At 45.5% G+C, this 16,370-nt stretch overlaps 1 long non-coding RNA gene across 1 annotated transcript; it reads right to left on the bottom strand.

Moving 5' to 3' along the window:
* Nucleotides 1-979: 979 nt before the first annotated feature.
* On the bottom strand, nucleotides 980-15,851 carry LOC129460008 (uncharacterized). The gene is made up of 4 exons (XR_008650121.2): nucleotides 15,811-15,851; nucleotides 13,598-13,697; nucleotides 12,660-12,830; nucleotides 980-1,206 (listed from the first exon to the last, which is right to left on the bottom strand). It is a non-coding gene; the product is annotated as an uncharacterized lncRNA (long non-coding RNA).
* Between the last annotated feature and the right edge of the window lie 519 nt (nucleotides 15,852-16,370).

The following is a 16,370-nucleotide window of genomic DNA, read 5'->3' as shown; positions in this document are numbered from 1 at the left end:
ACTCCAACCTGGATGACAGAGCAAGACCCTGTCTCAAAAACATAAAAACAAAAAAAAAAGCTCTACAAATAATTCACCATGTTTGTATAATATTTATGCTTTACCAAGCACATCACCGTCCATCACCTCATTTATCCTTATGAAATCTCCATAACACGGATGCTATTCCCATTTTATAGGTGAAGAAATTGAGGCTCAGACAAGGTCATAAAACTGAGAATTTGCATAATCAAGAATTAAAGGCTGTTCTTGTCTTTGAAAGTGGAGGTCATTCTCCTGCAGCTGGCTGCTCTGAAATCCTTTTATGTTGTTGTTGTGGACAAAGAGTTTCACTCTGTCACCCAGGCTGGAGTGCAGTGGGGTGATCTCAGCTCACTGCAGCCTCAACTTCTCAGGCTCAAGTGATCCTTCCACCTCAGCCTCTCAATTAGCTGGAACTACAGGCGCAAACCCACCAGGCCTGGCTAATTTTTGTATTTTTCTGTAGAGGCGGGTTTTTGTCATGTTGCCCAGGCTGGTCTTGAACTCCTGGGCTCAAGTGATCCTCCCACCTTGGCTTCCTAAAGTGCTAGGATTACAGGCCTGAGCCACCGTGCCTGGCCTGCTCTGAAATCCTTCATGATTGACCATCCCTACATCTCTTGGGGTTGCGGGTCACTGTGGCGCAAGTAGCTTTAACTCAATTATTCCATGAGTCTCAACAACTAAACAGTGTTGTAGGTTTGCTTTCTGTATGCCCCAGTTCACTTTGTTGCACCTCACAGTCAGAGACCATTTGTCTAACCCAGGCCAAACATCTTTCAAATGAGTGTTTGTTCTTCATGACAATGCTATATGAATGAAAAATTTGGATAGATTATTCCCTACTGCTACTGGAAAAGTGCTTGCCATAGATGCCTTAGTATTAGACATGGCATGAGAGCCTGTGTCAGTTAGGATATAGACAGTCACAATTAAGAGGAAAGGTAACTAGACCCGGTTGAAACTATAACATAATTTTATTGGTTCTTCTAAGTGCCAAGTTTACAAACCACATAATCCTCAGGTATGGAATTATCTGGACATCTATGACACAGTCAGGGCTCCTGGACTCCATTCATTATCTCTACCCTCTTCCAAGTATTTGGTTTCTTCATTGTTCTGGCCTCTGTCCTAGTGGTGTAATGGACACACCAGTTCTTGTTTCCACATCTGTGCATACCCTGTCTGAAGGAAATGAGATTAGTTTTGTTCCAGAGGTCTAGGCTAAGCCATGAATTTTATTCTTAACGGACTGGTGGAGTGCCATGCTGGAACCAGTCATCAAGGCCAAGGCCATGGATGCACCAATTGACTTAGCCCAACTCTGCATTCACCCTTCAAAGCCAGGGTGAGTATCACCTTTTCCTGAACCATATGGTCCCCAAATGGAAAACATACACTGTTGGAAAGGAGAAAGGGGGAATGGCTGTTGGGGAGGGAACATCAAGTGTCTACTCCTGCAGAGCTTCCCACTCCGTATGCCAGGGCATGTGGAGTGACTAGGTTAAGATATGCTGAGATCACAGCAGGCCTTGGAGCTCACATAAGGCTGGAACAGCGAGAGCACCCAGTGAGATCTCCATCCTTGAGCCATTGTATACACTGTACAAATGTGTCTACTTTCTAAGCTTGCCATGATAAGAAAGAATTGCCAAGTACTGTGCTACCGAGTCATTTTGATGATTCTTATGCCATGAAAATAATTTCACAGTAATAGCCTCAGACAATCTTCTCCTGACAGTAGTACTTTTATGAACTATCTTAAATTTCCATTTCTAGAAAAGGTTGTGGAAAAACTAGTTTGGATAGCACCTAATATCTGAGCCTGAACATAGGGTAAAGTATAGCTTTGATATCCAGAATCGATTGAGTGCTCTTCACCAACTTTCCCCATAAGTGGGTTTGGGATTTATCCAGCTAGGTTTGATTGGAGACGATACTAGACTTTAGCCCTCTAGCTCCCCTAGACCAGGGTTTCTTATCTGGGGGCCTCAGAGATAAGCACTCTGCCCACAACCTGGCTTCCATCATAGAGCTTTGGTTCCCAAGGTCTGAAAGCAAAATGTAGGGTGAGGAGGAAGGGTATATCCCTCCCCAATGCCTCAAGCTGGTCCAACTCTTAAAGTTACAAAAATAATCTATCCAGAGTTTTTCCAGGGCTGACCTGAAGCTTGGTGGTAGTGAACTCTTGAACTTACACTGAAAAATGAGGACATAGGAGGAAAGGGAAAGAAGGGGCTAGCCAGAGTCCTTTCCTTTCCATCCTTTCACCCAGGCCTTTAGCAGGTGATTGGGGCCTGGCTCTTACTTTCCCCTCACCCTGCCTTCATTCTAGAGACCCTCAGTGCAAAATGTAGAGAATATACCACCCTGAAGTAAGATGTGTGTTGAGGAATGCTGAGCTGGGGCCAGGGCCACTCATGAGCATGCAGCCCCTGGAGTCACAAAGGGCTCCTCCCTCAGAGGGCCCTGCACTCAGACCAGCACTTTGCTATCCCCATCCTAAAGTAAGATGACAATGAAGTTTGACACATCGATGGACTCTGCCTTTCATGAAAGATTTTTCTGTAGCATGTGATGCTGTTTGATGGCATTTTACCCACAGTAGGACTTCTTTCAAAATTGGAGTCTGATATGGTTTGGCTGTGTCCTCACCCAAATCTCAACTTTTTTTTTTTTTTTTTTTTTTGAGACGGAGTCTCGCTCTCTTGCCAGGCTAGAGTGCAGTGACACAATCTCGGCTCACGCAACCTCCGCCTCCCGGGTTCAAGCAATTCTCCCGCCTCAGCCTCCCGAGTAGCTGGGACTACAGCCACCCGCCACCAGCCTGGCCAATTTTTGTATTATTAGTAGAGACGGGGTTTCACCATGTTGGCCAGGATGGTCTCAATCTCCTGACCTCGTAATCCGCCTGCCTCGGCCTCCCAAAGTGCTGGGATTACAGGTGTGAGCCACCGTGCCCGGCCTTAACACTTCTTTTTTTTAAAAAAATCAAGTGTGGTCTTTAGTATTTTTCTATTGATTGAATGTTTCATAAAATGAGACTATTTATACAGTAGTATATGGATAGAACTTATAAATAAACAGATATAGGTAGTACGCCCCCAATTTTTTTTAATTGAGAATACTTGATCATAAAAGTGCTGGAATTACAGGCACAAGCCACTGAGCCCGGCCAAATCTCATCTTGAATTGTAGCTCCCATAATTCCCAAGTGTTGTGGGAGGGACCCAGAGGGAGATAAGTGAATCATGGGGGTGGTTCCCCCATACTGTTCTCGTGGTAGTGAGTAAGTCTCACCAGATCTGATGGCTTTATAAGAAGTTTCTTTCCCCTTTTTGCTCGGCTCTCATGCTCTCTTGTCTGCTGCCATATAAGACGTGCTTTTTGCCTTACGCCATGATTGTGTGGCCTCCCCAGCCATGTGGAACTGTGAGTCCATTAAACCTCTTTTTATTAGGCTGGGCGCAGTGGCTCATGCCTGTAATCCCAGCACTTTTGGAGGCGGAAGCGGATGGATCACCTGAGGTCAGGAGGTAGAGACCAGCCTGGCCAACATGGTGAAACCCCATCTCTAATAAAAATACAAAAAATTAGCCAGGCATGGTGGCACATGCCTGTAATCCCAGCTACTCGGGAGGCTGAGGCAGAAGAACTGCTTCAATCCGGGACGTGGAGGTTGCAGTGAGCCAAGATTGTGCCATTGCACACAGCCTGAGCAATAAGAGCAAGACTCCGTCTCAAAAACAAAACAAAACAAACAAACAAACAAACAAACAAACAAAAAACCAGCTGGGCGCAGTGGCTCACACCTGTAATCCCAGCATTTTGGGAGGCCAAGGCGGGCGGATCACCTGAGGTCAGGAGTTCAAGACCAGCCAGGCCAACATGGTGAAACTCCGTTTCTATTAAAAATATAAAAACTAGCCAGGCGTGGTGGTGGATGCCTGTTATCCCAGCTACTCGGGTGGCTGAGGCAGGAGAATTGCTTGAACCCAGGAGACAGAGGTTGCAGTGAGCCGACACAGTGCCGCTGCACTCCAGCCTCAGCAACAGAGTGCGACTCTGTCTCAAAAAAAAAAAACACAAAAAACTCTTTTTATTTATAAATTACCCAGTCTCGGGTATGTCTTTATCAGCAGTGTGACACTGACTAATACAGAGTCAATTCTTTCAAACCCTGCCACTGTTTTATCAATCAACTAAGCTTCCAGAATATTCTAAATCCTTTGTTTTTTTTTTTTTTTTTTTTTTTTTTGAGACAGAGTTTCACTCTTGTCGCCCAGGCTGGAGTGCAGTGGTGTGATCTCAGCTCACTGCAACCTCCACCTTCCTGGTTCAAGCGATTCTCCTGCCTCAGCCTTCCGAGTAGCTGGGATTACAAGCGCCCGCCACCACAGCCAGCTAATTTTTGTATTTTTAGTAGAGACAGGGTTTCATCATGTTGGCGAGGCTGGTCTCAAACTCCTGACCTCAGCTGATCCACCCGCCTTGGCCTCCTGAAGTGCTGGGATTACTGGAGTGAGCCACCGTGCCCAGCCTTTCATTGTCAACAGTGTTCACAGCATCTTCATCAGGAGTAGATTCCATCTCAAGAAACAACTTTCTTTGCTCATCGTTAAGAAACAGCTCCTGATCCATTCACGTGTGATCATGAGATTGCAGCAATTCCATCACATGTTCAGGCTCCACTTCTAATTCTAATTATCTTGCTATTTGCAGCACATTTGCAGTGACTTCCTCCATTGAAGTCTTGAGCCCCTCCAAGTTACCCATGAGAATTGGAATCTTCCAAATTCCTGTTAATGTTGATATCTTGACCTCCTCCCATGAATCATAAATGTTCCTAATGGCATCTGGAGTGGTGAATTCTTTCCAGAAGGTCTTCAGTGGACTTTGCCCAGATCTATCAGAGGAATCACTCTGGTAGCTCTAGCCTTACAAATTGTATTTCTTAAATAATAAGACTTGAAAGTTGAAATGACTCCTTGACCCATGAGCTGCCAAATGGATATTGTGTTAGTAGGCATGAAAACAGCATTCATCTTCTTGTACATCTCCATCAGACCTCTTGGGTGACTAGCTTCATTGCCAATAAGCAGTAATATTTTGGTAGGAATTTTTTTTCTGAGCAGTAGATCTCAACAGGGGGCTTAAAATATTCAGCAAACCAGCCAGGCGCGGTGGCTCATGCCTGTAATCCCAGCACTTTGGGAGGCCGAGGCGGGTGGATCACGAGGTCAGGAGATCGAGACCATCCTGGCTAACACGGTGAAACCCTGTCTCCCTAAAAATACAAAAAAATAGCCGGATTTGGTGGCAGACGCCTGTAGTCCCAGCTACTCGGGAGGCTGAGGCAAGAGAATGGCATGAACCCAGGAGGCGGAGGTTGCAGCAAGCCGAGATCATGCCACTGCACTCCAGCCTGGGTGATGGAGTGAGACTCCGTCTCAAAAAAAAAAAAAAAAAATTCAGCAAACCATGATGTAAACAGATATGCTGTCATCCAGGCTGTATTGTTCCATCTGTAGAGCACAGGAAGAGTAGATTCAACATAATTCTTAAGGACCCAAGGATTTTTAGAATAGTAAGTGAGCATTGGCTTCAACTTAAAATCACCTGCTGAGGTAGCCCCTAATAAGAGAGTCAGCCCGTCCCTTAAAGCTTAAAGGCAGACATTGACTTCTCTTCTCCAGCTATTAAAGGTCTAGATGGCATCTTCTACTAGTAGAAAGCTGTTCTGTCTACATTGAAAATCTGTTATTGAATGTAGCCACCTTCATCAATTACCTTAGCAAGATCTTCTGGATGACTTGCTGCAGCTTCCCCATCAGCACTTGCTGCTTCACCTTGCACTTCTATGTTATGGAGATGGCTTCTTTCCTTAAACCTCTGGAATCAAGCTCTGCTAACTTCCAGGTTTTCTTCTGCAGCTTCCTCACGTCTTTCACCTTTTTCTTCTGCACCTTCCTTCACAGAACTGAAGAGAATTAGGACCTTGCTCTGGATTAGGCTTTGGCATAAGGGAATGCTGTGGCTGGTTTGATCTTTATCCAAACCATTCAAACTTTCTCCATATCAGCAATAGGGCTGTTTTGCTTTCTTATCACTTGTGTGTTCATTGAAGTAGCACTTTCAATTTCTCTCAAGAACATTTGGCCAGGCGCAGTGGCTCACGCCTGTAATCCCAGCACTTTGGGAGGCCGAGGCAGGTGGATCGCCTGAGGTCAGGATTTCGAGACCAGCCTGGCCAACATGGCGAAACCCCATCTCTACTAAAAATAGAAAAAATTAGCTGGGCTTAGTGGCGGGGGCCTGTAATCCCAGCTACTTGGGAGGCTGAGGCGGGGAGAATTGCTTGAACCCCGGGAGACGGAGGTTGCAGTGAGCTGAGATCACGCCATTGCACTCCAGCCTGGGCAACAGAGTGAGACTCTGTCTCAAAAACAAACAAACAAAACCATTTCCTTTGCATTCACAACTTGGCTAACTAGTTGGCACAAGAGACCCAGCTTTTGGTTTGTCTCAGCTTTCAGCATGCCTTCCTCACTAAGCTTAAGCATTTCTTGCTTTTGATTGAAAGTGAAAGACCTCTGACTTCCTTTCACTTGAACTCTTCGGGGTGATTATAGTTATTAATTGGCCTAATTCCAATATCATTTTATCTCCGGGAATAGGGAGACCCGAGGAGAGGGAGAGAGATGAGGGAACAGCCAGTCAGTGGAGCAATCAGAACACACACGTTTATTGATTAAGTTCATTGTCTTATATATGTGGTGTTCATGGTGACTCCAAACAATTACAATAGTAACATGAAAGATCACTGGTCGGCCGGGCGCGGTGGCTCACGCCTGTAATTGCATCACTTTGGGAAGACAAGGTGGGTGGATCACAAGGTCAGGAGTTCAAGACCAGCCTGGCCAAGATGGTGAAACCCCGGCTCTACAAAAATTAGCCAGGCACAGTGGCAGGTGCCTGTAATCCCAGATACTCGAGAAGCTGAGGCAGGAGAATCGCTTGAATCCTGGGCAGCAGAGGTTGCATTGAGCCGAGATCGTATCCCTGCACTCCAGCCTGGGCAACAGAGTGAGACTCCGTTAAAAATAATAATAATTAATAAATAAAATCACTGTCACAGAATACCCTAACAGATATAAAAGTCATGAAAAAGTTTGAAATACTGTGACAATTACCAAAAATGTGACAGAGACCAAAAGTGAGCATATGCTACTGGAAAAACGGTGCCAACAGACTTGCTTGACACAGGGTTACCACCAACCCTCATTTGTAAAATATGCAGTATCTGGAAAGTGCAGTAAGACAAAGCACAGTACAAGGCTAGTACAAGGTGCACTTGTATTAGCCTAACACTGATGCTGAAAATAATGACATACAAAGACAGGGAAAGGGAAGGTACCCCTCAGTTCCTTTTCCTTTCAGTCCTTCCTTACTAAGCCAAAGGTACAGTGATGGTAGGATATGAGCATATTAAGAAGTGAAAAAAAAAAGCCAGTGCAGTGGCTCACACCTGTAATCCCAGCACCCTGGGAAGCCGAGGTGGGAGGATCACCTGAGCCCAGGAGTTCGAGACCAGCCTGGGCAACATAGCGAGACCCCATCTCTACAACAATTACAAAAAATTAGTGGGGCTTGATGGAGCATGCCTGTGGTTCTAGCTACTCAAGAGGCTGAGGCAGAAGGATCACTTGAGTCCAAGAGTTCAAGGCTGCAGTGAGCCATGATGGCACCACTGCACTAAGCAACAGAGCAAGACCCCATCTCATAAGAAAAGAAGTGAAGAGGCCCTGCACAGTTGCTCGCACTTGTAATCCTAGCACTTTGGGAGGCCGAGGTGGGCAGATACCTTGAGGTCAGGAGCTCAAGACCAGCCTGGCCAGATGGCGAAAACCTGTCTATACTAAACATACAAAATTAGCCAGGCTTGGTGGCACATATCGGTAATCCCAGCTACTCGGGAGGTTGAGGCAGGAGAATCACTTGAACCCGGGAGACGGAGGTTGCAGTGAGCCCCTATCGCATCACTACACTCCAGCCTGGATGACGGAGCAAGACTCCATCTCAAAAAAAAAAAAAAAGTAAAGAAAAAAAACTTAGTTACTTGTATGTAGTGTTTCCCCTGCTCTAGTAAAAATAAACATATATCTACGCATAAGCAATGAAATAGAAAGTGTGTAACTTAGGTGATTCCGCATCTAAGTTAAATGCGCTTGTCTTTCCGTTGAAAACTGCTATTGCACAATGTAAAGCCAAGTGGTAAAAATTCATGCGAATAATTTTAAATTGTAGTTTATCTCTACTTAAAACAATTTTAAATAGCCAACAGAAAACAACAAGACAAGTTGGCAGAGAGGAAAGAGACATTTGAGTACCTTTAATGGTACTGTTTTTTGTGTTTTCGAAAGGGGCTATGTATGTGTACTTTGCCCTGAGCCCTGTGAATTCCAGAGCTGGCCCAGGGCTGAGCTTAGACACCTGCATTGGAAAACCACTGCCAGAAGATTCAGGTGCACAACCAGAGCTGGGGATCTTGGGTCTATTTCAAAGGCTTCGGAGTCCTCTACTCCTACCTGCCCGCTTCACTGCACACCTGGCCCCTCTTCACGTTTGCCTAAGGCAGTCCTGAACTCAAAGTATTCTGCCTTGCTTAGCTGCAGCTCTCTCTCAAATAAGACTTACCCTATGTGCTTAATTTTTATTTTTTTATTTTTATTTTTTGAGACAGAATCTTGCTCTGTTGCCTAGGCTGGAATGCAGTGGCACAATCTCAGCGCATTGCAACCTCCACCTCCCAGGTTCAAGCGATTCTCCTGCCTCAGCCTCCCAAGTAGCTGGGATTACAGGCACGCATCACCACACACAGCTAATTTTTGTATTTTTAGTAGAGATGGGCTTTCACCATGTTGGCCAGGCTGGTCTCGAACTCCTGGCCTCAAGTGATCTGCCCACCTCTGCTTCCCAAAGTGCTGGGATTACAGATGTGAGCCATAGCGCCTGGCCAAATGTGCTTAATATTAAAGCCTACACTTGCCCAGCTGCTCTGAAAGGACAGCTCGGTTTTAAAAGCACTATGTCCTGACTGCAGGTGTTACACATTTTTATTCCTTGAAGTAACAGGCTCTTTTCTCTCGGTTTCCAAATGCTCCTTGACTTCTCAACTAAGTGTACATTGATGCAATCACAGTCATTTTCCTAATCAACTCCTAATCAATAACAGGTTTTCCATCCTTGGAGGTCCTTGAGGCTCCCTGAGGTCTTCCCACCTTCTTCCTCCAGTGAAGAACATCACCCTTGGTCTTAGCAGGGCTGGCCTGGCTCCACCCACCAGGCCATGATGCCCCCTCTCTTCCTGCCTCTGTCTCCTCCACCCCTTTCTGTTCACCCTCCCTCTTCTGCCCTGTACCACCCTGGTGTTCTGCTCTCCACCCTCTGCCCTGGCATCACGGGATGCTTCCTCTTCACATCAATTCCTATTACTTCTACTAAAGCAAAACCCTTAGACCAGACTGTTACTTTCTTTTTCTTTTTCTTTTTTTGGGATGGAGTCTGACTCTGTCTCCCAGGCTGGAGTGCAGTGGTGCGATCTCAGCTTACTGTAACCTCCACCTCCCAGGCTCAAGTGATTCTTCTGCCTCAGCTTCCCAAGTAGCTGGGATTACAAGCATAGGCCACCAGGCATAGGCCACCATGCTCGGCTAATTTTTGTGTGTTTAGTAGAGATGGGGTTTCACCATGTTGGCAAGGCTGGTCTCAAACTCCTGGCATCAAGTGATCCATCGGTCTTGGCCTCCCAAAGTGCTGGGATTGCAGGTGTGAGCTAAGCCACCGTGCTGGCTGACTGTCCTTTTCTCTGGACAGAAATGTCATCCTGAAAGTTTCAAATCACCCTATTGATGGTTTTGCCCAAAGAAACCAATCATTTCATCATTCTGAGATCCCCTCTACTGAACCTTTTTATTTGCATTTTCTTCTATGGCAAACCTTTCACCTAGACTTAGGATGAGAGGTATCTTACGGAACTTTCACTGATTTCAAATAGCCTACACTGTTATTAGATCTATATGTATTATTTATGTCCTTAGAAAGTTAGAGCTTTCAGAGGCCTAAAATATCATCTAATCCAACTCTATGCTTTACTGGCAAGAAAACTAGCTCAAAGAAGTTAGTTTACTCCTAGCCACCTAGCTAGTATTATGCTGGCCTAGTGTCATAGTTAGGTCTTCTGGAGCTAAGCTCAGTTCTCTTCCTTCTGTATCAGGGTGCAGCTTTGGTTACTGCATATCAAAATCACAAAAAGCAGAGTGAAGCTTCTTCAGAGTGTTCTACTTACGTGAGCCCAGAGGGAGAAGGAGAAAGCAGATGAGAGGCTCTGGGTGGTCAGCCTTTTAGTAATTAAGAACCGGTGTTGGGCCGGGTGCGGTGGCTCACGCCTGTAATCCCAGCACTTTGGGAGGCCGAGGCGGGTGGATCACAAGGTCAGGAGTTTGAGACCAGCCTGGCCAACATGGTGAAACCCCGTCTCTACTGAAGATACAAAAAATTAGCTGGGTGTGGTGGCATACGCCTGTAATCCCAGTTACTCGGGAGGCTGAGGCAGGAGAATCACTTGAATCCAGGAGGTGGAGGTTGCAGTGAGCCGAGATTGCACCACTGCACTCCAGCCTGGGTGACAGGGAGAGACTTTGCCTCAAAAAAAAAAAAAAAAGACCTGGTGTTATTTTCAGCATTATAGGAATGATGCCAGTGGTTAAAAAAATCACACAGCTTAGTTTCAGGGATGATGATGACCTCATCAGCACTATAACAGCCACCGCTATCTCCAGCCTACAGTCCCCACCTGAAGCCCTCACACTACTTCCTTGTATAACATCATAGGAGAGAAGTAAAGACAGCATTAAGGATCAGGGGGAAGGGAACTTTGCTGCTGCTGTTGTAAGAAACGGGAGAAAGGCAGACTAGAGGTGTGGGAAATAGGCGAGGCCAGGACCCAGCAGGACCAGCTCAGAGGTGGACTTGGGGACAATCACCTCCCAGGCGGCAAGTGGAAACCAGAGTCAGAACCTGAGCCAGGTAGATTTGCTCATCTAAGATCCAACAATAACATGCATTTGTAGGTCAATCAGCTTTGCTCTAAAACTCTAAAGAGTTTCTACATTGTTACCTCATTTAATCCTCAACAACCTTGAAATTTAGATATTTGTTTTTTTATATAATGAGAAATGAAGAAGCCCAGATTTAGAGATGCCAAATGACTTAAGCAGCTACAGAAGTTCAGTTCTCTTTCCCCTGTTTCCTTAGTGTTTGTTGTTGTTGTTTTTGAGACAAAGTCTCACTGTTGTGCAGGCTGGAGTGCCGTGGCACAATCTCAGCTCACTGCAATCTCCGCCTCCCAGGTAGCAGTGATTCTCATGCCTCAGCCTCCTACTCATGTGTAGCTGGAATTACAGGCATGCGCTACCATGCCTGGCTAATTTTTGTATTTTTAGTAGAGACAGGGTTTCGCTTTGTTGGCCAGGCTGGTCTTGAATCCTGACCTCAAGTAATCCACCAGCATCGGCCTCGCAGAGTGCTAGAATTACAGGTGTCGGTCACCGTACCCACCTTCCCAGTGGTTCTAAAATATCTCCCAATGCAATGTAAAAAATACATCAATTTTTTAAAATTCCAAACATGGGAGTGTAAGACTCTGGAGGAGAGTTAAGGGAAATGCAAAGGGAAATAAAGCCCAAGGGCAAATATGAACCTGTCATTGAGAGTAAAAAGGATGAGAGGCCAAGGGCAGTGGCTCATGCCTATAATCCCAGCACTTTGGGAGGCTGAGGCGGGAGGATCGCTTGAGCCCAGGAGTTTGAGACTGGCCTCGGCAACATAGAGAGACCCTGTCTGTACAGATTTTTTTTTTTGAGACGGAGTTTCGGTTTTGTTGCCCAGGCTGGAGTGCAATGATGCGATCTCAGCTCACCGCAACCTCTGCCTCCCGGGTTCAAGCGATACTCCTGCATCAGCCTCCCGAGTAGCTGAGATCACAGGCACGCACCACCACACCTGGCTGATTTTGTATTTTTAGTAGAGATGGGGTTTCTCCATGTTGGTCAGACTGGTCTTGAACTCCCAACCTCAGGTGGTCCCCATGTCTCGGCCTCCCAAAGTGCTGGGATTACAAGCGTGAGCCACTGTGCCTGGCCTGTACATTTTTTTTTTTAATTAGCCAAGTGTGGTGGTGTGCACCTGTAGTCCCAGCTACTCAGGAGGCTGAGGTGGGAGGATCACTTGAGCCTGGGATAGTGAGGCTGCTGTGAAATATGATTGTCCAGCCTGGACAACAAGTGAAACCTTGTCTCAAAAAAGAAAAAAAGGGTAAGAGCTCAACTTTTCAAAAAAATATCCATGCTATCTGACCTACCGCCCTGGCTTAGTAAAGGGTATTGCCATTATGTTTCTAGCTCAGAGTTCTCAATCCACTGCCAAAGCCCCAGTTACTATCACCCAAACCTGTAAACAAGTGTCATCTTCATGGACAGAATATGTTGCACTTAGCAGCTGCATTATGATAATAGAGTTCCCCGCAACTGAACTGTTGTTACTTCCAGCATTAGACGCAGGCATTAATTTACATATACCTGCATACACATCACTGGAAACGAGCCTGAGTCCAGATTCTCCTTTTGCAGAGAGATTTGATAGCCCCCGGATGTGGGTGCGGAGCTTCACATCCTGATGCCCGGGATGATCATCCATAATGCACAATGTGGAAAATGCCCTTCCAGGAAACCAGGCTGTTGTGTGTGAACCTAGTGAGCAGGCATAGAAACAGGAAGGCTGAGATAGAGCCTGCTCTACAGCGTTTTGATGTTTCCCGAGCCACTGCTGAGGCTCTGAGAGCTGATCAAAGGTACCTCTGCAGGCTCAAATTAACACAGAATTGGTGAATCAGGCCAGCACCTGCCTGCAAATAGCAGCATATTTCACCAAATCAGGTTAATCTTTTCATCAAGGCAGGAGGTGGCAATCCTTTCATAAAACTTTCACAAGTTAAGTTTATTCTTGTTGTACCTTAGCTTTCTGAAGGAAAAGTAATGAATGGCCTGTTCAATATTCTTCCCTTGGAGGTACATATTTATTTTAAAGCTGATCTTTACCTCACGGTGTATACCATTGAAGACCTCCAGCCCTAAAGAACTTGCCTTGTTTCAAAAATGGTGGAGGTTTTGGAGTTGAAAGAGAAGAACAGGAAGGCATTGTCATAAATCTTCACTTTCCTTTTAATGCAGGTGGGATTTGTAACTTCAAGTATTTGTATAAGAGCAGTACCTCACCTGTTTGGGGAAATATAGCTAAAAAGCCATAATTTTTGCAGAGAGAAAACAGAAAGGCGCAGCACAGAGTAAACTATAGCCACTAGGATAGACCTAAGATTCTAACAGAGCTCAAATAAAAACCAGAAACTTACTTAAAAAAAAAAAGGTACTAGCCTAAGGGTGCAGGCTCAGAAAACTGATACCTAGAAAGGGAAATGAAATGCATCGAATAATAGATTAAGTGTTAAGTTAATACTTACGCAGAGAAGCTTCAAAACAGATTTCTTGCCTTGGAGGAGTTCATTATTTCAGGCATTGGCTAGTCATAAGACTTAGGAAACCAAGAGGATGCGTCAGATCCTGCAAGTCTCTCCAAGAAGCAGATGTGGTCACAAGGAAATGGAATGGGGGAGGGGAGGGAGGAATTCGAGAGAGCAGAAAAATAAGTTGAGATATTTGGAAAATAGAGCTTGCATATGATCATCTGCCAAAGCAACCCCCAAATTTTTATTGAACAGTATAATAAAAATGGAGACAGTTCCAAGTTGTTTCATCGGGGATAGGGTGTGGAAAGAGTGTGAGCTCACGGAATCACCCCAAGACTGTGGGCCCCATTACAGCTGGTAACTACAGACAAGCTGAACTTTGAAGAGTCTCAGTTTCCTCAGCTACACAATGGTAATAACACGTCCCATTAGGGTTGTGAGGACTAAATATGTATATATGGTATTCAATAAATACAATAATAATATAATAGATAATAATTTAATATAAGGTGTTTGATAAGTATATCTTTTCCTTCTCAAATTAATCCAACACTTTCACTTCAATACTGGGTTTACAGATGATACCAGAAAATAACACTATAGTGGAAAGGGCTATTTTTATTTATCTATTTGTTTTTGAGATGGAGTCTCATTCTTGCCCAGGTTGGAATGCAGTGGCATGATCTCCTCTCACTGCAACTTCCACCTCCCAAGTCCAGGTGATCCTCCTGCTTCAGCCTCCCAAGTAGCTGGGATTACAGGCATGCACCACCATGCTCTGCTAATATTTGTACTTTTAGTAGAGATGGGCTTTCACCATGTTGGCCAGACTGGTCTCGAACTCCTAGCCTCAAGTGATCTGCCCACCTTGGCCTCTCAAAGCACTGGGATTGCAGGCGTGAGCCATCACGCCTGGCTGGGCTATTTTTTTGTTTGAAGTTTCTTACTTTTATTTTTTTCAATTAACAAAAGTATATATTTATGTTATACAACATGGTGTTTTGATACACGTATACATTGTGAAATGACTGAATCAAGCTGTTAATTAGAGAATTTAAAATAAATGATGTTCTAGATTGTGTAGATTTATTGTACGAGCAGCCTAGGGGAAAAAATGTTTTGTTTCGTTTTGTTTTGTTTTGTTTTGAGATGGAGTCTCGCTCTGTCGCCCAGGCTAGAGTGCAGTGGCACGATTTCGGCTCACTGCAAGCTCCGCCTCCCAGGTTCACGCCATTCTCCTGTCTCAGCCTCCTGAGTAGCTGGGACTACAGGTGCCCGCTACCACGCCCAGCCAATTTTTTGTATTTTTAGTAGAGATGGGGTTTCACTGTGTTAACCAGGATAGTCTCAATCTCCTGACCTCGTGATCCACTCGCCTCGGCCTCCCAAAGTGCTGGGATTACAGGCGTGAGCCACCGCGCCTGGCCAATGTTTTGTCTCTTTTTTTTTGAGACAAGGCCTTGCTGTCTTGCCCAGGCTGGAGTGCAGTGACGCAACCATGGCTCACTGCAGTCTCAAACTCCTGGGCTCAAGCAATCCTCCTATCTCAGCCTCCCAAGTAGTTGGGACTAAAGGTGCACGACACCACGCCTGGCTAATTTTTAATTTTTTTTTTTTTTTTTTTTTGAAACGGAGTCTCGCTCTGTCGCCCAGGCTGGAGTGCAGTCGCGCAATCTCGGCTCACTGCAAGCTCCGCCTCCCGGGTTCACGCCATTCTCCTGCCTCAGCCTCTCCGAGTAGCTGGAACTACAGGTGCCCGCCACCACGCCCAGCTAATTTTTTTTTTTTTGTATTTTTAGTAGAGACGGGGTTTCACCATGGTCTCGATCTCCTGACCTCGTGATCCGCCCGCCTCGGCCTCCCAAAGTGCTAGGATTACAAGCGTGAGCCACCGCGCCTGGCCAATTTTTAATTTTTTGGTAGAGACAAGATCTCACTATGCTGCCCAGACTGGTAAGCCCCAACGCTCAGCTGGGAAAAGATGTTGACTAATGTAATACACGTTGGCTTTTCACAGAATCATTTAAGTAAATCAAATTTCAAAATGAACATCAGGCTAGGCACAGTGACTCACACTTGTAATCCCAGCACTTTGGGAAGCAGAGGCAGAAGGATTGCTTGAGCTCAGGAGTTTGGGACCAGCCTGAGCAACACAGCAAGACCTCATCTCTATTAAAATTTTAAAAGCTAGGCCTGGTGGAGCTTACCTGTAGTCCTAGGTACTCAGGAGGCTGAGGCAGGAGGATCATTTGAGCCCAGGAGTTCTAGATTGCAATGAGCTATGACCACATCACTGCATTCCAGCCTGGGTGACACAGCAAGATCCTGTCTCAAAACAATAACCACCACCACCAAAAAATCCCTGAAAATCATTGGAAAGAAATTAAAAGCAACAGCCTGGCGTAGTGGCTCACGCCTGTAATCCCAGCACTTTGGGAGGCCGAGGCGGGTGGATCACGAGGTCAGGAGATCGAGACCATTCTGGCTAACACGGTGAAATCCCGTCTCTACTAAAAATACAAAAATTTAGCCGGTCATCGTGGCGGGCGCCTGTAGTCCCAGCTACTCGGGAGGCTGAGGCAGGAGAATGGCATGAACCCGGGAGGCAGAGCTTGCAGTGAGCTGAAGAGATCGCACCACTGCACCCCAGCCTGGGCAACAGAGCGAGACTCCATCTCAAAAAAAAAAAAAAAAAAGAAATTAAAAGCAACAAAACATTAATAATCAGACTAGGTAAAAAGTCAAAAAGTTGTTTTGATTTGTTAAA

The sequence above is a fragment of the Symphalangus syndactylus genome, chromosome 1 (assembly GCF_028878055.3).
Source record: "Symphalangus syndactylus isolate Jambi chromosome 1, NHGRI_mSymSyn1-v2.1_pri, whole genome shotgun sequence".
Taxonomy (NCBI): Eukaryota; Metazoa; Chordata; class Mammalia; order Primates; family Hylobatidae; genus Symphalangus; species Symphalangus syndactylus.
The sequence above is the reverse complement of the archived record's forward strand: the minus strand, read 5'-3'. Positions and strand labels throughout refer to the sequence as shown.